Source organism: Cervus canadensis, chromosome 32 (genome assembly GCF_019320065.1).
Source record: "Cervus canadensis isolate Bull #8, Minnesota chromosome 32, ASM1932006v1, whole genome shotgun sequence".
Classification (NCBI taxonomy): domain Eukaryota; kingdom Metazoa; phylum Chordata; class Mammalia; order Artiodactyla; family Cervidae; genus Cervus; species Cervus canadensis.
In genome coordinates this window covers 5,316,386-5,330,854 of record NC_057417.1, presented here as the reverse complement: position 1 = coordinate 5,330,854, position 14,469 = coordinate 5,316,386, and positions in this window count along the sequence as shown.

Genomic DNA, 14,469 nt, shown 5'->3' with positions numbered 1-14,469 from the left:
GGAAACCCTGATTAAATAACTGCCCATTGGTGACTGAATTCAATCTCCAGGCCCTCTGCCCTCCCCTGACATCCAGTCCTCTAAGGATGTGGTTGGCTCCACTGGCAGGCAACCAGCCCCACTCTTAGGCTCTTTCCAAAAGTCACCTCATTAACATAACAAAAGACACCTTTAAGCTCCAGTCGCTTAGGAAACTCCCAGGATTTTAGGAGCTCTGTGCCAGAAACAAGGACCAAATATATATGTCTTATTATAAATCACAACATCACAAGCAGAACCTGAGATAGAAGCTAAGAACCTTGGCCTATTTGGGAGGGAAGAGAGAGGGAAGAGAAGAAGCCAATCAAAGGTGTGTCCGTGTCAGGCTGGTAACTGGGCGCCACTAAGTCTCAATCTAGCTGAAGACCAGCTGAGAGACGGTGACGAATACACCCCCGAATTACCCCCCTTGATGGCAAGGAATCGGGGCGTTTATCCACCCCCTCATCCTTCACTGGATGAAGGTCACTCCTACGGTATTAAACTCCCCACCCTTCCAGCCCACCCTGTGCCCAGAGAACTACAGGAAGCTGTTGACTGCAAAAAAGAAAAAAAAACACCCAACCTAAAAGTTGAGAGTTGTTTATTCTCTGGGAATTGTTAGGACTTCAAGCCCCGGAGGCAGCATCTCAGGTGACCCTGAGAGAACTGTTTCTGGGAGGCTGCGGGTGGGGGTAGGGGGCTGGCGGGCGAGGAGTCAGGTTACATAGAAGTTTGCAACAAGAGGCGAGTAGTCTGAATATCAAAAGATTACTGTTAATTAAGGGAAACCAGTTATCTCAAATTAAAGAATTTAGTGCTCTTCTGTGTATGGGAAGATGCACGCGTCTGGGCTCATTGCAATTGTTCCTTTCACAGGCTCCGACATTTATACCTGGAAGGCTGGAATCCCTGAAGGCTGTGACATCCCGTTTACCAATATGGCCAGAAATACTCCATCTCACAAAGCCATCAGGATGAATGTTTCACAAGTGATCTTGTAGACAGGGTGGCCCAAGGAGATGTGAGCAGGGTGTCCACCAGGGTGCCTAACCAACCAGAAAGGTCTGGATCAAGCAAACGTGCTGAACTGTGTGGGGCTGAAGGGAAAGGACAGAGAGCAAGAGATGGCCAAGCGTTTCCTGTGAAAGGAGCCTGAGCCTTTAACTACTCAGGCCGCAGCAAGAAGGAAGCCCAACACACGTGTCACCTTTTATCAGCCAGTCACCCTGCCCTCTAGGAAGCACATCCCTACGAGTATTCAGAAATCTGACCAACAAGGTCAGCAACACCCCCTCCAGGTGGAAGAACAGGAAAGAGTTCCTGACGTGGCCACGCTGCAATGCCCCATCTCACACTTGCCCATGTCTGGCAGCTTCTGTGCCCAGAGGAAGGCGGTCCTCTGCTTCAGATAATTCTTCCCTTGCAGAATCGGACTTCATTGTGTGGAGACCTGGCCTGACCTCAAGTTCTCTTGCTCAGCCGTGGCTATGTCAGAGCTGTCCCTTAGGGCAGCGCTTTGAAAGCCCTGCACCCAGACCACGTGAGGCCAGTTTCCCAAGGCCAGGAAAATTCAAAAGTCTCATCACTCATGGCACAGAGAGGAAGGCTCGGTCAGTTAGGACCCTGTCTGATTTGTGAGTCTGCACTTAGGGAGGACACTTCTCAGGGAAATGCCTGGATCCGGAGGAGAGGGGTGGTATTTCCTGGCACCTGGACTCATTGGAACATGCAGTGACAAAGCTGCAGAGGCCCAAGGAAGGCATCGAACCTCCAGCCTCGCTCTGTGACGATGAGGACGCAGAGGCCTGGAAATGTGGAGGAAGGCACTGAAGGTCACGCACTTACTAAGGGTCACACGCAGTTTCTCCTGACATCCTCTGGTCCCAAGCCTGGCCCCTTCCCTGTCTGTGAACTCTGCTGGGCGTGAATCCCATTAGAGTTTGCCAGATGTAAAGTCACTACAAATTATTCCTTTGTGGAGGGGGCAAGGAGGGCAGTCCTTGGGTACCCCTGTGTGTGTGTATATGTATGTTAGTTGTTCAGCTGTGTCCAACTCTTTGCGAACTCATGGACTGTAGCCCCACCGGGCTCCTCTGTCCATGGGATTCTCCAGGCAAGAATACTGGAGTGGGTTGCAATTCCCTTCTCCAGGGGATCTTCCTGATCCAGGAATCAAACCTGGGTCTCCTGTGTTGCAGGCAGATTCTTTACCAGCTGAGCAACCAGGGAAGCCTGGGTAGCCCTGAATGTGCATCATAAATGGTCAGCTCCAAAGGCATGGGAGTACCATGGACCCTTTGAGCTGGGAGCTAGGGTTGAGGGTGAAGAGCTGTACCAGTCGTTGAGTTCTTCCACATTGAGTGAGGTAACTCAGAGCCTCACCCACTCCACTTGGAGCACTTAGGGACAGGAGAACAGGGATTGTCTAGCAGTCAAGAACCAGTCTGCTCAAGGACACCATCAGTTTTAGGCAGAGCTAGGGCTTGAACCATTTATGTCTGGCTCCAGAACCTGCACTTTGAACAAGTGCATTATCTGCCCAAGTCACTAGTTTTCTGGGTCTCTTTCCCTCTCTCTCTGTGGTTTATTTTCCTCCTCTTTTGGGGCACAAGAATGTCAGATCAGCAATTGCTGGTCTTGAAACTTACCATAACCCCTTCTGTAAGCCACCTGTCACACACAAGAGGAACCAGTAAACAGTGGCGTTTGCTCTCAGGTTAAAAGCAGTTCTCGGGCTGGGGGCCTGATGCTCATCCTCAGTTTCTCCTCACCCCTTCCCCAACTCCACCCACACCCACACCATAGCCCCCAACAGAGCTCTGCGGCTCTGATGAACTCATTGTGAAAACACAGTCCAACACCTACAGCCCAGAGAAGAAGCTGAAGACTCACAGGGAGCAGGGGACCAGATAGAACTGCTCAAAAGTAAGGGCTTCCCTGCTGGCTCAGCTGGTGAAGAATCCGCCTGCAATGCGGGAGACCTCGGTTTGATCCCTGGGTTGGGAAGATCCCCTGGAGAAGGGAGAGGCTACCCACTCCAGTATTCAGGCCTGGAGAATTCCATGGACTGTATAGTCCATGGGGTCACAAAGAGTCGGACACAACTGAGTGATTTTCACTTTCAAGAGACTAAGTGATGTTTAGAATCCAAGACTCAGGAGCCAGGCAGGCTTTCAAAAATAAACTGTGATGTGCAACACGGTGACTGCTGATGAGCTATAGCAAAGTTGGTAAGAGAGTAGATCCTAAGAGTTCTCATCACAAAGAGAAATCTTTTTTTTTAAATTGTATTTGTATGAGATGATGGATGTTAACCTATTGTAGTAATCATTTCACAATACGTGTAAACCAAACCATCATGCTGTACACCTTAGATTTATACAGTCATGTCAATTATTTCTCAATAAAACTGAGGGGGCCAAATACGGAACTGAAAAAGAGAAATAATAATGGAAAAGAGAAAACTTCCTTGTCTGAGATGGTCGGTTTTAACTCAGATGAGCTACATATTTTCTCAGAGCAATTTCAACTAAAGTGGGGCTGTGTGGGGTTTTTTTTTGGGGGGGGGGTTGTTTTGAACAGACAATATATGTGAAAATGAAACTGTTAGTCACCCAGTTGTTTGAGACTCTTCAACCGCGTGATCTGTAGTCCTCCAGGTTTCTGGTCCATGGGATTTTCCAGGGAGAATATTGGAATGGGTTGCCATTTCCTTCTCCAGGGGATCTTCCTGATCCCAGGGATCAAACCCGGGTCTCCTGCATTGTAGGCAGGAGAGTTTGGGGTGCGGGTATGCTGCTGGACACACGTCTGGACAAATCCCCTGCACCTTCTCCGGAGGCTGGAGGTACAGGCCGCTCCCTGGGGCTCACCCAGCCTGGCTCCATCAGTCCGGGCTGGGCAGCCGACCTCCTTGGCAGAGCGGGCCATAGCCTGAGGCTCCCGGCCTCGTGTGGCTCGGTGAACTGTGCAAGGAAAGGAGAACCTGCCAACGTGTCACCAGCAGATTCTTTACCATCTGAGCCACCAGTAGATAGAAATAAATTCAAACAGAAAAAGAAAAAGAAAAAAAAAATACAGTCTGACCCCTGGCTTTGAAACTTACCAGCTGGGTGATGCTGGGTAGGTCCCTCAGACTCTCTGTGCCTTAGCTTCTTCACCTAGTAATATAAAATGTGGATAATATATGGGAGTATGTGAAGAGTAAATTAAATGAGACCACACACATGAAGCCCTCAGCATAGTGGCAGCCACAGGAAAGGTCTGACACACATTGGTCTGTCATGCCGGCCGGGGCCCTCTGGGAGTACCGGGGAAGAGGTTCCCTGGGATGCTCTATCTCCCCACGTCCTGACCCGTCCCTGGGCGGCGCGCTCGGGGCGGTGCGGCCCGCGGGGCGGGGGAGGCTGCCATTGGCCGCCCCGCTCTCCAGCTCAGCGCGTCCCAGATGGTGCCCGGCGGGGAGCTGGCCAGTGACGCGCTGGCAGGTCCTCCTTTCCTTGCACAGTTCACCGAGCCACGCGGGGCCCGGGAGCCTCAGGCTGGGGCCCGCTCTGCCAAGGAGGCCGGCTGCCCAGCCTGGACTGATGGAGCCAGGCTGGGTGAGCCCCAGGGAGCAGCCTGTGCTTCCAGCCTCCGGAGAAGGTGCAGGTGATTTGTCCAGGCGTGTGTCCAGCGGCACACCCGCACCCCAAACTCCTCTGCACCCCCCCAACAGCTTCTCTCTCAGAGCAAAAGGGCAAGGAGGGCTTCATCAAAGGCCAGCACTCACCCTTACAGGACCAGAGCCCATGCCTGGCTTAACCCTTTTTCTGAAAGCAACAGCTCTTAGAAAACATCCATGCAGCTGAAGGAGAACAATCCCCTCACCAAATGTGTGAGCCAAAGCCTTTGACTGTGTGGATAGTAACAAATTGTGGAAAATTCTTAAAGACATGGGACTACCAGACCACCTGACCTGCCTCCTGAGAAATCTGTGTGCAGGTCTGATAGTAATAGTTAGAATTGGACATGGAACAACAGACTGGTTCCAAATCGGGAAAAGAGTACGTCAAGGCTGTGTATTATCACCCTGCTTATTTAGCTTGTATGCAGAGTACATCATGCGAAATGCCAGGCTGGATGAAGCACAAGCTGGAATCAAGATTGCTGGGAGAAATATCAATAACCTCAGATATGCAGATGACACCACCCATATGGCAAAAAGCGAAGAACTAAAGAGCCTCTTGATGAAAGTGAAAGAGGAGAGTGAAAATTTTGGCTTAAAACTCAACATTCAGAAAACTAAAATCATGGCATCTGGTCCCATCACTTTATGGCAAATAGATGGGGAAACAGTGGAAACAGTGAGAGACTTTACTTTCTTGGGCTCCAAAACCACTGCAGATGGTGACTGCAGCCATAAAATTAAAAGATGCTTGCTCCTTGGAAGAAAAGCTATGACCAACCTAGACAGCATATTAAAAAGCAGAGACATTACTTTAGCAACAAAGGTCCGTCTAGTCAAAGCTGTGGTTTTTTCCAGTAGTCATGTACAGATATGAGAACTGGACCATAAAGAAAGCTGAGAGCTGAAGAATTGCTGCTTTTGAACTGTGGTGTTGGAGAAGACTCTTGAGAACCCCTTGGACTGCAAGGAGATCCAACCAGTCCATCCTAAAGGAGATCAGTCCTGAATATTCATTGGAAGGACTGATGCTGAAGCTGAAACTCCAGTACTCTGGCCACCTGATGCAAAGAACTAACTCCTGGAAAAGACCCTGATGCTGGGAAAGATTGAAGGCAGGAGGAGAAGGGGACGACAGAGGATGAGATGGTTGGATGGCATCACTGATTCAATGGACATGAGTTTGAGTAAGCTCTGGGAGTTGGTGATGGACAGGGAGGCCTGGCCTGCTGCAGTCCGTGGGGGTCACAGAGAGTTGGACAAGACTGAGCGACTGAACTGAACTGAATTGAAACATGAGAGAGGGCTTCCCTGGTGGCTCAGTCATAAAGAATCCACCTGCTAATCCAGGAGATGAGAGTTCAATCCCTGAGTCTGGAAGATTCCCCTGGAGAAGGAATGACAACACACTCCAGTATTCTTGCCTGGAGAATTCTATGGACAGAGGAGCCTGGCAGACTACAGTCCATGGGGTCACAAAGGGTCGGACATGACTTAGGAACTAAACAAGTAAGAAGGCAATTCATTCATGGGGAAAAATGGAGATGATAATAATTTTGACTTCACAGAGTTCTTCTGGGGATTAAATGATACATTGCATACAGTGACTGGAGCAGTGTATACAACATGAGACATTCAATAAATGTCAGTGTTTGTACTATGTTCACATGTCTGTCAATATGATGACAGCATGATGGTAGAAGCACAGGCTTTGGAAGCCCTCTGCCCAGGCCCAAATCTCAGCTGTAACCCTATCTATTTGGGTGGCCTTGGGCAACTTGCACAATGTCTGAAGCCTCAGTTTTCTCATCTATGAAATGGGGATGATATTTGTACCTCCCTCCCTGCCAGGAGTGCTGAGAAGATTAAATCAGGTGATGCACATGAGTTGCTCAGTACAACACCCCGTACATAGTAAGAGATCAATAAGTGGAGGGTATTATTATTATTAATGAGCATTAGTATTGCTGCCCAAGGTCACACAATCAGGAGTGGAGTAGGTGCTTCCAGACTCCCCACTCCAACACTCACTGCTGCCTCTCACCCAATTAAAATTCCTGGCTCTGCCCTCCAAGAGTCACTGTTCCTAAAAAAGAACTTCATTTTTACTGGGAAGTCACAAAACAAATTGTCGCCAAGTCGAGCGGTCAGATCCAAATTGCATAAAGAACATTTCTCTTCATTAGGCAAAGCTGCCCAAGGACCCAGCCTACAGGGAGTGGAGAAAAGACTGATGCTCACCAGCCGGACCCGGGAGCCAAGGGAGCTGGCAGGAACCACACGTGTGCCCCTGCATCTAGTGTGTGCATTCAGGCAAGTCACTCTGCCTGCTGGAGCCTCGGTGTCTTTCCTCATCTGCGAAACCATGGTCGTGTGAGAATTAAATTACGTAAAGCAGATGGCACATGTGGGGTCTTCAATAAAAAGGTATTATATATACTTCCCAGGGCTTCCCTGTTGGCTCAGACGGTAAAGAATCCACCTGCTAACGCAGGAGACCTGGGTTTGATCCCTGGGTCAGGAAGATCCCCTGGAGAAGGGAATGGTAACACTCCAGTGTCCTTGCCTGGAGTGTCCCATGGACAGAGGAGCCTGGTGGGCTACAGTCCCTGGGGTTGCAAAGAGCTGAATAAGAGCGACTAAGCATTCATGCATATACACCTCCCAGATTTCTTTCTTCAGTGAGGTTTTCTGTAGGGTTGGGGGTTTTGTTTTTTTTCAAACCCGTTGGGAGTTTTATTTTGTTTTGCTCTTGGTGAAAGGGTGAAGGGTGATTTCTGCCTATGGATGTGTTTCTGCTGTCCGTGGGGGGGGTGTCTGCAGTCCCCCAGGGACAGCTGAATGTCTTTCTGTTTGATGAGATGCACCAGGTCAGGCAGAGTGTACCTCTGGGACCAAGGGCTCAGGCACACCTGGCCAGGGAGGAATCCTCTCCTTTGCTTCCCACTGGAGTTGATTTAACTGTGTCGCCCATACCTGCCCAGACTGAGCACAGAAACACGCGAGCTCCCACATCAACATACCCACCCACTGCTCCCTGCCAGCTCAGCACTTTGATTCATCCTGTAAACACACTTTGAGTCCATTCTAATGAGGTGGATGACCCTAGAGCCTATTATACAGAAGTAAGTCAGAAAGAGAAAAACAAATATCGTATATTACCGCATATATGTGGAAGCTAGAAAGACGGTACTGATGAACCCATTTGGAGGGCAGCAGTGGAGACGCAGACGTAGAGAACAGGCTGGTGGACGCAGTGCGGGGAGGAGAGGGTGGGATGGATTGAGAGAGTAGCATGGAAACATACACGACCGCATGTAAAAGAGATAGCCGGTGGGGATTTGCTGTGTGATGTAAGGAGCTCAAACCTGGTGCTCCGTGACAACCTAGAGGGGTAGACGGGGTGGGAGGTGGGAGAGAGATTCCAGGGGAGGGGACATATGAATACCTGTGGCTGATTCATGTTGCTATATGGCAGAAACCAACACAATATCATAAAGCAATTATCCTCCAATTAAAAGTAGATAACATTTTTTAAAAAAAGGTAATCTACTTGTATGCCAAAAGCAACTCAGGCCCTGCAGTGTGACATACTCTGCCTTCTCTCACCAGTCTGTCTCTACTGTCCCTTTCTCTTCTCCCTCTGTTTTCTGCCTCCAGCCAGCTGGCTTCCCTCCCTGGAGGTGACCACTCCTGTCACTTCCCCATCAACAGGTTGAGCTTAAGAACCATTGAAATTAAATGAGCCTTGTTTACTCCCTTGATCAACAGGACAGCAGAGGAGAGACTTCTGAGGCTAGAAAAAAATGCAACATAATTCCGTCTTTTTCTCTTGGGACGTTCACTCTGGAAGCCCAGCCACCATGCCGTGAGGAAGCCCAAGCATACAGAGAGAGCCTGACGCAGCGAGGAGCCAGGGCCCACAGCCCACGACCCTGGCAGGGTTTTCTGTCAACGGGCACACAGTGCCAAGCTGGGCACATGAGTCATCTTGAAAGTGCAAAGACAAGCCATGACTGCCGAATCCTGCCCTCGCTGCAGATTCCTCAGCAAACTAGATGCTGTTGCTTTAAGCCACTGAGATCTGGGGCAGGGTGTTACACAGCAATAGATAACTGATACACTGCACTTTGAACAAGCCTCCCAAGTGGTTCTTGAAGATCAGAAGTTGACACTCCGAGGGACTTCCCTGGTGGTCCAGTGGTTAAGAATCTGCCTACCAATGCAGGGGACACAGGTTCTATCCCTGGTCCGGGAAGACCCCACATGCCGTGGAGAGCAGCTAGCCCTGTGCACCACAACTACTGAAGCCCATGTGCCAAGAGCTCACGCTCTGCAACAAGAGGAGTCACTGCAATGAGAAGTCTGAGCACTGCAACAGAGAGTAGCCCCTGCTTGCCGCAACTAGAGAAAGCTCTTGAACAGCAACAAAGAACCACTGCAACCAAAAATATAATTAAATAAATAATTTTTTAAAAAAACAAGCTGATACTTGGAGACAGATTGCCCTTTGTCATCTCTATGAACCTGAAAGGTACCTTAGTGGCCATCCCTGTTCACCACAGGGCATCCTTTTGTTGACAAGCCAAAGCCACCTTAGTGGGGAGACGTCCAGAATTCCCTTCTCTACCACAGGGTTGATGAGCAAAACCCAGGCCTCTTTTGCACACACATGTTTGCACCAGATGTTGCTAGTGGTAAAGAACCCACCTGCCATTGCAGGAGACGTAAGAGACACAGGTTCGATCCCTGGGTCGGGAAGATCCCCTGGAGGAGGGCATGGCAACCTACTCTGGTACTCTTGCTTGAGAATCCCAAGGACAGAGGAGCCTGGGGCTACAGTCCACAGGGTCGCAAAGAGTCAGACACGACTGAAGAGGCGTAGCACGCGTGCCCTCCTGTTTGCACCAATATTCCCCAAGAACACCTGGAGCTCTCTCCACTTCTGGGTAAACAAAACCAATTTTACATTCATATTTGCAGATATATCTGTTACCCAAAGAAAGCAGCCTTGGAAATTCTTGGGTAAATAATACAAGTCCGAGAACTCCCAAGCCAGCGACTGCAGCAGAGAGGGAATGATGGACCTCTCGGGACTGCTCAGCACAGTCATAGTCGCAGCAGGAGACTGGCTCAAAGCACTGTGCAGTCTCTGTCCCTTTCAGCAGAGCAGGAAGCCAAAGTCAGGGCAGGCACCATGATTAAGCGTGAAGACTCGAGTCTGAATCCTGGCTCTGTGACTTACTACAGCTATGTCTTCGGGTAAGTGGCTTAACCTTGCTAAACTTCAGTGTCCCACTATACACAATGAGAAAAATAATAGCTTCTTCACTGGGCTACTATTAAGATGGGCTTCCCAGGTGGCGCTAGTGGTAAAGAACCCGCCTGCCAGTGCAGGAGATATAAGAGATGTGGGTTCGATCCCTGGGTTGGGAAGATTCCCTGGAGGAGGGCATGGCAACCCACTCCAGTATTCCTGCCTGGAGAATCCCATGGACAGAGGAGCCTGGTGGGTTACAGTCCACAGGGTCACAAGGAGTCAGACACGACTGGAGTGACTTAGCATGCATACACTATTGAGATATTGCATGAGAATCACTGAATACAGGGAAGAACTTAGTATATACTCAGTAAATAGTTAGAGCTACTGTTTTTTAACACATGCCATTATGATGCACCGCCCAGATAGAAAAGAGGCAGCTTGGAGAGGTGGTGGAGGCCCTGGGATGGGATTCAGGAGACCTGGACTCTTGTGTAGGTTTTGCCACTCACTTGCTGAGTTTCCTGAGCAAGGTGGTTACGATGCTGGATGTGAGCTGCAAAATGAGATGGAGGGACCAGGAGGTGGTCTCCAAGCTCGGAGTACAATCTAGCTTTCTCCTTTGAAATAATCTCAAAAACAATTAAACCAAAAAAAAAAAGTAGGAATGGTTGGCTCAGAGAAGCCAAACATGAGTTGAACAGGCAAACCTCAGGGATGCAGTCAGATCCCAGGAACAGCTGGAACCTGGATCTCACGTGTCTCTCTCCCTCCCACTTGCTCACTGTATTCACCTTCCTCACCAAACTGTCTTCCTTATAGTGAGAGAGCATTCATGTCAATGCTCTCTGTTCCCAGTTTGGACCTAAACCCACAGGAGAGAATGACTGACCCCCCTTCCTTCCTAAGCCCAAACATGCTGGGGAAGCCTAGGTCCATTGCCAAGGCCTTGACTAATCAATCAGCCATGGCTATGTGGTCCTGTTGGAACATGACAGCTCTCCCGGGAACCACATGCTGCCCACCTAGCCCATTTGCACATCTGAATTTGCAACTGCAGGACATCCTAGAGAGGAGTTCTTATAGCTCCATAGTTACTCCCACTCGTGTGTGTGTGTGTGTGTGTGTGTGTGTGTGTGTGTGTGCACGCACGCTCAGTTGCTTCAGTTGTGTCTGACTCTTCTTGACTCTGTGGACTGTAGTCCTCCAGCCTCCACTGTCCAAGGGATTCTCCAGGTAAGAATACTGGAGTGGGTTGCCATGCCCTCCTTCCCAACTCAGGGATCGAACCCAGGTCTCTTGCATTGCAGGAGGTTTCTCTGCCCACTGAGCCACCTGGGAAGCCCACTCCCACTCTTACCCTCACATAATTCTTATAACAACCTCACAATGGAGATCCAACTGACAGCTTTAGATCACATATAATACAGGGCACTTGGGCTCACGGAAGCCCGATGCCACAGACAAAGACACACAGCCTGCCCATGACAGAAGCAAATATTGCTAAGGCCCTAGGTGTGTGAACGTCCCTTTCCAGTGTTCTTTCCTCAAATGCGCTGTGTCCTTTGCCTGACTTTTCCAGAACGCTCATGAATGAAGACCCAGGAATTCAATAGCTAGTGAATCCCACAGGTCCTTCACCCTGGCAGCTTGGAGTCTCCCTTGAGGGCTGCTTTCTGGGTCTGATGTCGCCTTGCCTATAAATAGCAGACCTGGGGACTCTCAAGCCCAGAAAAGGAAAAGCACAAGCTTCCCAGGGCCCTTCCATTCCAAGAATGGGAGAAAAGAAAGCAGAAGGAAACCCGAGAGATGCCCAGAACAGCTCCAAGCTCTGACAGAACAGATTTAATCACTGCAGACACTACCCCATCCCTTCCTGCAGACCTCCCCCTGAGCATCATGGGAAATCTGCCTGCTGGTTGTCATGTAGCACCCCCAGGGGAGGCAGAGCTGGTCTCCCTACCTTCCTTCTTCGTTTGCAGCATCTCTTTCAGTTCTTTCAATGCTGCGTGGCAGTTCAGCTTGCTGCCTTGAGAACTGGTCTGCTCGACGACTGAGCCTTGGCAAGTTATTTTACTTGTGTGCCTCATTTTCATCATTTATATGAAAGGCTTGATAAAGAGTATTTGTGTCAAGAGTTTATTATGATAATTAAAAATAAGATAGCATAAATAAAATGCTGAGTACCATGCTTGGTGGGGCTTCCCTGGTGGCTCAGATGGTAAAGAACTTGCCTGCAATGCAGGCAATCCAGGTTCGATCCCTGGGTTGGGAAGATCCTCTAGAGAAGGGAATGGCAACCCACTCCAGTGTTCTTGCCTGGAGAATTCCATGGGTAGAGGAGCTTGGTGGACTACAGTCCATGGGGTCGCAAAGAGTTGGACATGACTGAGTGAGCACATAGCGCACACACACCATGCCTGGCATGGGGTAGTTATTGCTTACAACACGGTTGGGAGCGTGGCTAGAAACTACAGAGGGGAGTGATTTTTTATCACATTGTTTTCATTACAAAAGCAATGCAACCACAAAGAAAAGGCAAACACAGAAGTTGGACCTTCAACAGAATAAGTGACTTGGTCTGGCTCAACAAGTCAATGTGATGGATACAAAGGCCGGGCTATGTTACTCTTCATTTACAGAGAAATAAGGGACATGATAAGCAAATGTAATGTATGGTCCTTAATTTAAGGACCCTGATTTAAGCAAATCTATTAAAAACTTTTTTTTGAAGATCAATTGGTAGAATTTGCATATGGATTATGTACAGGCAAACCTCAGAGATACTGCTAGTTCAGTTCCATTGAAATAGAGTCACTCTAATTTTTTGCTTTCCCAGTACATATGAGAGGTGTGTTTACACTATACTGTAGTCTATTAATTACGCAATAGCATGATGTCTAACAAAAACAATGTACATATCTGAACTAAAAATTACTTCATTGCTGAAATACCCTAGCCATTATCCGAGCCTTCAACAGGTCATAGTAGTAACATCAAAGATTGAGGAACACAGATCACCATAACAAATATAAAAATAATGAAAAAGTTTGAAATACTGTGAGAATTATCACAATGTGACATAGAGACATGCAGGGAGCAAAAACTGTTGTAGAAATGATGTCAATAGACTTGCTGGCTCAGTGGTAAAGAACACGCCTGCCAGTGCCAGAGACACAAGTTCGATCCCTGATCCAGGAAGATCTCACATGCCTCGGAGCAACTAAGTCCATGCACCACAATCATTGAGCCTGTGCTCTAGGGCCTGGGAGCCACAACTACTGAGCCCATGTGCTGCAACTACTGAAGCCTGCACCTAGAGCCCGTGCTCCGCAAAGAGAAGTCACGAGATGAGAAGCCCAAGCACTGCAACTAGAGAGTAGCCCCCGCCTTCTGCAGCTAGAGAAAAGCCCGTCCAGCAATGAAGACCCCGCACAGCCAAACATAAGTAAACAAAAATAGACTTGCTAGATTCAGTGTAACCACAGACCTTCAGTTTGTAAAAAACAATATCTCTAAAGCACAATGACGTGAAGTGCAATGAAATAAAGTAGGTCTGTATTAGCCAACGTGAAAAAATTGTCCCTAATTTTGTCAAATGTGGTCATGGTATTGTGGTTAGGTAGGAAAATATTTTAGAGATACACAGAAATATTTAGGGATAAAATATCATGATGTCAATAACTTTAAAATATTTCACCCAAAACGAACAAACAAAAAGATTAAGTAAATATGGCAAAATGTTAACAATTACTAAATCTCAGTGGTGGGTCTATAGATGTCCATAATACTAGTTTATTCTTATGTATATTGGGAAATTTTCATAATAAACAGAACATGCTTATCATAAAAAAAAAATTAAAAGCTACATAAAATATACTGAAGAAAATAAAATAAGCACCTAGACCCACTACCCAGAAAAACATCACCAGTAATGTTTGGATGTAACTCTACCCTGTTTTTGTCCGTGTTTAAAATCACTGCAATAACAAAGCATATAAAATTCTGCAGTCTGCTTCTTTAAACTTAACATAAGCATTTTTTCCTTTTGTTAAAATGTCTTTGTAAACATTTTTATTGGCTGCATCCTTTTTATTCCTTCGAGAGGATGAACCAAGAAACCTTTAAGTTCCTCCAGCACAGAGTTGCAATTACAATTAAAACGGTGATGATGGGAACTTCCCAGGTGGTCCAGTGGTTGAGAATCCACCTGGTAATGCAGGAGACAGAGGTTCTATCCCTGGTTGAGCAACTCAGGCCCCATCACAGCTACTGGGTCCACACACAGCCATGAAAGATTCCCACATGATGCAACGAAGTAAATAAGCAAAAAAATGTTTTTAAATGATGACGACGATGAAGATGATGACGATGGCTAATATTCACTGAGCACTTTATTATGTGCCTGGAGCTTTCACACGCAGACTCTGCTTTCATCTTCATGACATGTGAAGTAGCTCCTATTATTACCAACTCTATTTCACAGCAGAAGACACAGACACAGAGAAGTTAAGTGACTCGT